The sequence below is a fragment of the Chlorocebus sabaeus genome, chromosome 3 (assembly GCF_047675955.1).
Source record: "Chlorocebus sabaeus isolate Y175 chromosome 3, mChlSab1.0.hap1, whole genome shotgun sequence".
Taxonomy (NCBI): Eukaryota; Metazoa; Chordata; class Mammalia; order Primates; family Cercopithecidae; genus Chlorocebus; species Chlorocebus sabaeus.
In genome coordinates this window covers 1,851,090-1,857,721 of record NC_132906.1, presented here as the reverse complement: position 1 = coordinate 1,857,721, position 6,632 = coordinate 1,851,090, and positions in this window count along the sequence as shown.

Sequence of the window (6,632 nt, the reverse complement as noted above, 5' to 3'; positions counted from 1 at the left end):
ACAGGAATTTTGCAACTTAACTGCTGTTCTGAACTAAAAATATAGAGCTAATCATTCCAAGGCATGTCAAAAAGATATTCCATATGACGTTACATACATGACATGATGTTCTCCTTTTTTAATTTACGTCTACATCTCCTTTACTGTATATTGTAAGTCAAGTCTCTTTGTATCAGAAGGCTAGAGTTTCCCGTACGCAGGTTCGGTAGAACCCAGGTGGAGGTCTATTTGAACCTTCACCCTCTGTAATGCTCTCCCTTGCCCCCAGATTCATCCACCTGTCTCTGGCAGATCACTCCACTCCTTAGAGCTGAATTTTAGAAAGTGGCAGTCAAGAGCAAACATCCTGATATTGTCTCCTTTCCTCTGAATTTTTTCTCTCTCTGCTATTTAGCAACTTGAGGAGCACGTCCTTGATGTGAAAACATCAGTCTACAGTTGTGAGGAAAGGGGGCTGACTTGTATTTGGACTCCCTGACATGCCAGGATCACACCAGCATCCCTTATCTCATTTAAACTTCAAGACAGCTCTGGAAGGTCATTATGGTTTGTGATCATATCATATGTTTAAAATGTGTTGTCATGGTACAATTGGCATACAATAGTCCGCACACAAGTATATATTTTGACAAGGTTGACACATTCATACACCTGGTAAATCAAGATTGTTAACATATCCATCACCCCCAAAAGTTTTCCCATGTCTGTTGGTGATCCCTTCTCCCACCCCTGCCTGTCCCTGTCATCTCCAGGTAACTAACCATCTTTCTAGAACTCTATATTAGCTTTAATTTTCTAGAATTGTATGTGCATAGAAATGTACAATGTGTACTGTTTTTTCTCTAGCATCTCTCCTCCAGCACAACTATTTTGAGATATATCAACGCTGTGGTGTGATGCAGTAATTAATTCTCTATTATTGCTGAGCAGTATTTCACAGTATAGATATAGTGTAGTTTATTTATTCATTCACCTGCAGTGTTTTGTCCAGTTTTTGGCTATTACAAATAAAGCTGCATGGTTTTGTACAAACATATGCTTTTAGTTCTATTGGATACAAACAAGGAGTTGAATGACTGGATCATATGGTAGGCATATGTTTAACTTTTTAAGAAACTGGCAAAATGTTTTCCAAAAAGATTGTACAATTTTGCATTCCTACCAGATGTGTGTGAGAGTTCCAGTTCCTCCAAATCCTCACTGACACATAGTAAAGTCCATTTTTTAAAATTTTAGGCCTTTTAATATGTGTGTTGTATGACTGTGGTTTTATTTTGCATTTCCCTAATGAGCAATGATGTTGAGCATTTTTCCATCTGCTTGCTTGCCATTCATATATTCTTTGGTGAACTGTCTGTTCAAATATTTCGCCATTTCTTTTCACCTGAGTTGTTTATTTTCTTGAGTTTTGAGAGTTCTTTCTACATTCTGGATATAAGTTCTTATCAGATACATAATTTACAAACATCACACTGTGTTAATTACTGCAGCTTTATATATAATGTTGAATTTATGTAGTGTCAGTCTTCCAACTTTGTTCCTTTTCAGAGCTGTTTCATCTATTCTAGATCCTCCACATTTCTATATGAATTTTAGAAGCAGCTTGTTAATTTCTTAAACTAAAAAAAAAAAAAAAATGCCTGTGAGATTTTGACTGGAATTGCCTTAGAGATATAGATCAATTTTCAGGAAATTGACATGATAACAACATATAAACGTGATATATCTCTCCATTTATTAGGCCTTCTTTAATTTATCTCAGCCATGTTTTGTAGTTTGCAGTATATTGGCCTTGAACATCTCTTGTCATTTCTCATCTCTATTTCATTCTTATCCTATTAAATGGTACTTTTATTTCAATATCCAATTGTTTATTGATAGTATGTAGAAATGCAGTTGTTTTTTGTACAATTAATTGTTCTTGCTCCAGAAGCCTTGCTAAAGTCACTTTTTGATTCCAGTAGCAACTCTGTAGATTCTATCAAATTTTCTGCATACATGATCATGCCATCTGCAAAAAAACAAGACAGTTTTTCTTCTTAGTTTATCATCTGGATGTCTTTTATTTCTTTATCTTGCCTTATCACACTGTCTAGATCTCCAGTACAAATGCTGAGTAGGAGTGATAAAAGTACACGTCTGTCATCTCCCTGAGTTTTGCAGTAAAGCACTCATTCTTTCATAAGTATGATGTTCACTGTAGGTTTCTCATAGACACCTTTTATCAGGTTGAGAAAGTTTCTTTCTTTCTTTTTTTTTTTTTTTGAGACAGGATCTCTCTCTGTCACCCAGACTGGAACACAGTGGTGTGATCTGAGCTCACAGTTACCTCCACCTCCTGGGTTCAAATGATTCTCTGCTTCAGCCTCCCAAGTAGCTGGGATTACAGGTGCTTGCCACCACACCCGGCTAATTTTTGTATTTTTAGTAGAGATGGGGTTTCACTCTATTGGCCAGGCTGGTCTCAATCTCTTGACCTCAAGTGATCCTCTCGCCTTGGTCTCCCAAAGTGCTAGGATGACAGGAGTGAGCCACCGTGTCTGAAATAAATTAGTAATAGAAAGAAACTTTCTTTTACTGGAAAGTCTGGATCCATATTCATAAGGGATATTGGTCTGTACTTTAGCAGTGGTCTAGAATTTTTGATATATTGTTTTTTAATTTGTATTCAATTCAAATTACTTTATAATTTCACTGTTGATTTCTTCTTTGAACCTTGGGTAAAAGGATATCATTTAGTTTCCAGTATTTGGGGATTACCCACAGATCTGTCCAGTAATTGAATTCCATTGCCAGAGAACATACTTCTGTGAATTCTTTTAAATGTATTGAGATATGTGTTTTTGGTTTTTGGTTTTGTTTTGTTTTAATTATACTTTAAGTTCTAGGGTACGTGTGCACAACGTGCAGGTTTGTTACATATGTATATATGTGCCATGTTGGTGTGCTGCAACCATTAACTTGTCCTTTACATTAAGTATATCTCCTAATGCTATCCCTCCCCACTCCTCCCACCCCACGACAGGCCCCGGTGTGTGATGTTCCTCTTCCTGTGTCCAAGTGTTCTCATTGTTCAATTCCCACCTATGAGTGAGAACATGCGGTGTTTGGTTTTCTGTCCTTGCGATAGTTTGATCAGAATGATGGTTTCCAGCTTCATCCATGTCCCTACAAAGGACATGAACTCATCCATTCAGGACATAGGCATGGGCAAGGACTTCATGACTAAAACACCAAAAGCAATGGCAACAAAAGCCAAAATTGACAAATGGGATCTAATTAAACTAAAGAGCTTCTGCACGGCAAAAGAAACTACCATCAGAGTGAACAGGCAACCTACAGAATGGGAGAAAACTTTTACAATCTACCCATCTAACAAAGGGCTAATATCCAGAATCTACAAAGAACTTAAACAAATTTACAAGACATATGTTTTATGGCTCAGAATACGTTGGTAAATGTTCCTTGTGTGCTTGAAAAGACTATGTAATACACTATTGTTGGATGGAGTGTTCTATATATATCAATTAGATAATATTATTTGATAGTATTGTATAAACATTCTATATTCTTAATAATGTGTTGTTTACTTGTTCTGTCAATTATTGGAAGAAGGCTATTGAAATCTGAAATTATAATTGTGAATTTGTCTATTTCTCCTTGAGGTTTTATCACATGTTGCTTCATGTACATTAAAGCTCTGTTTGTTAGGTACACAAACATTTTGGATTTTTATGTTTTATTGATGAATTGACCCCTTTATTATTTTGACATGGTCTTCTTTATCCCTGATAATATTCTCTTCTGTGAAATAATCTTATCTGGTATTAACATAGCCTCTCCTGCTTTCTTTTCATTATTGTTAGCATGGTGTATATTTTTTCATTCTTTTACTTTTATCCTATCTGTGTCTTTATATTTAACATGTCTGTCTTGTAGGCAGCATACAGTTGGGTCTTGCTTTTTCAAATCTGACAGTCTCTGCCTTTGGGTGCTATTTACACTTAATGTGATTATCAGTACGGGTAGGTTTAACTATACCATCTTGTTATAACTCTTTATTATTTTAGTGATTGATTTAGGATTGATACCACACATCTTTTAACTTACTGTAATATACCATTTCAGGTGTAATATGAGAACCTTACAATAATAAGTTTTCATTTACACCCTCCCAGGTTTGTACTATTGCTGTCATCTATTTTACTTTTACATATGCAATAAATTTCACATCACATTGTTATTTTTAAACAGTCGATTATCTTTTTAAATGATTTGAATAAAAAGAAAAAATATTATGTATTTATTCATGTAAATACATGTGAAGTTATTTCTGGTGTTCTTCATTCCTTTGTATAGATCTATATTTTCATGTGAATTTTAACATTTTAACATTTTTAACATCAACAATTTTTTTTTTTTTTTTTGAGACGGAGTCTCACTCTGTCACCCAGGCTGGAGTGCAGTGGCGCGATCTCAGCTCACTGCAAACTCCACCTCCCAAGTTCACAGCATTCTCCTGCCTCAGCCTCCCAAGTAGCTGGGACTGCAGGCGCTGCCACCACGCCCAGCTAATTTTTTGTATTTTTAGAAGAGACAGGGTTTCACTGTGTTAGCCAGGATGGTCTCGATCTCCTAACCTCGTGATCTGCCCACCTCGGCCTCCCAAAGTGCTGGGATTACAGGTGTGAGCCACTGTGCCCGGCCAACATTTACAATTTTAACATTTCTTACAGTATGTCAGGGTCAGCTGATGAATTCTTTCAGTTTTTGTATGTCAGAAAAAATTTTCACCTTTGATTTTGAAATATATTGTTGCTAGGTATGTAATTCTATATTATATAGAATTTTGACAGCTTTGTTCTTTTAGTACTTTTAAGATACTACTCCTTTAATAAAGATACTAAAGATATTACTCTGTTTTCTTGCTTATATTGTCTCTGATAATAAATCATCTCTCATCCTTAACTTTGTTCCTCTGTAAGCAGTGTTTTTTAAAGGGCTGCTTTTCAGATTTTGTCTTATCAACTGTGGTCAGCAATTTGATTATTATGTGCATTGGTATAGTTAGTTTTCTGTTTTTCATTTTCCTTATACATGAGGTTTATTGGGCATCTCAGATCTGTATGTCTACAGTTTTTATCAAATTTAGAAATGTTCTGACCATTATTTATCCAAATATGTTTTTCTCCTCTTCTCTGTTTCCTCTGTTTTGGAGACTCCCATTACACACATTTTGAGCTACTTGAAGCTGTCCCACGGTTCAATATTTTTAAATTATCTTTTCTCTGCTTTTCATTGTAGTTTCTTTTGCTGTAATTGCAAGAGAATTTATCTTTTCTTTTGCCTAAATTTGTCTAAATTGCCATTTTTTAAATACACTCTAGTGTATTTTTCACCTCACACATTGTAGTTTTCATCTCTAGAAGTCAAATTTCAATCTGTTCTTGTATCTTCCATGTCTGTCTTTGAAAAGGTAGAACACAATTACAAAAACTGTTTCCATGCATTTTTCTACTTATTCTAACATCTTTCTATTTCTAGGTCAGTAATATAGTTTGGTTTGTTCCCCCGCCCCAATATGATGTTAAAATGTAATCCCCAATGTTGGAGATGAGGCCTGGTGGGAGGGGTTTGGGTCATGGGGGTGAATCCCTAATGGCTTGGTGCTGTCCTCGTGATAGTGAGTTCTCATGAGATCTGGTTGTTTAAAAGTGCGTAGCACTTCCCCTCCCCACTTTCTCTCTCTTGCTCCCACTCTCACCATGTGAGATGCCCAATCCCCCTTCAGCTTCCACCATGACTGGCAGCTTCCTGAGGCCTCACCAGAGGCCAGATGCCAACACCATGCTTCCTGTATAGCCTGCAGGACTGTGAGCCAAATAAGCCTCTTGTCTTCGTAAGTTATCCAGTCTTAGGTATTTCTTTATAGCCATACGAGAATAGCCTATACAGTCAGGTTGAATTGATTGATTCTTTTTCTCCTTAGTATCAGTTACGTTTTCCTGCCTCTTTGCATGTCTGTCGGCTTTTGGTTGGATGCCAGGCATTGTTTATCTTCTTGGGTGCTGGATTTTTTTATTTCTAAATATATTGAGATTTGCTCTGGGATGAGCTTCTGGAATATAGTTTTATCCTTTTTGGTGTTGCTTTTAAAATATGTTAGGTGGGGCTGGAAAAGTGTTTAGGACTAATTGTTCTCCATAACCAAGACAAAACTCTTCTCTGTACTCTACCCAGGACTCTGTGAATCTTGAAGTCTTCTATCTGGCTGTAGGAACAAGCATTATTCCTGGCCCTTTGTAAGTGCCAAGCACTGTTGCCTCTCATATTTTAGGGTGGTTCTTTCCCTGTCCTTAAGTAGTTTCCTGAAACTCATGCACTAATCAGTACACGGCCCCTTTCTAGAGAGTAGCAGCTAATCAAATATATTTATAAATTGTTCATACATTTGCCGCATGCTCCTTAATATAGTTCCTTGAGCGTGCTCAGAACCACTGGGTGTGGTTCCCAAATAAGATAGCCTCATGACAAGCTGTCACATGTTTCTGAGATAAATACAGTCACATAGCGATTCTGAATCTTAACTACTGTTCTGAACTAAAAATGTAGAACTAATCATTATAAAACAT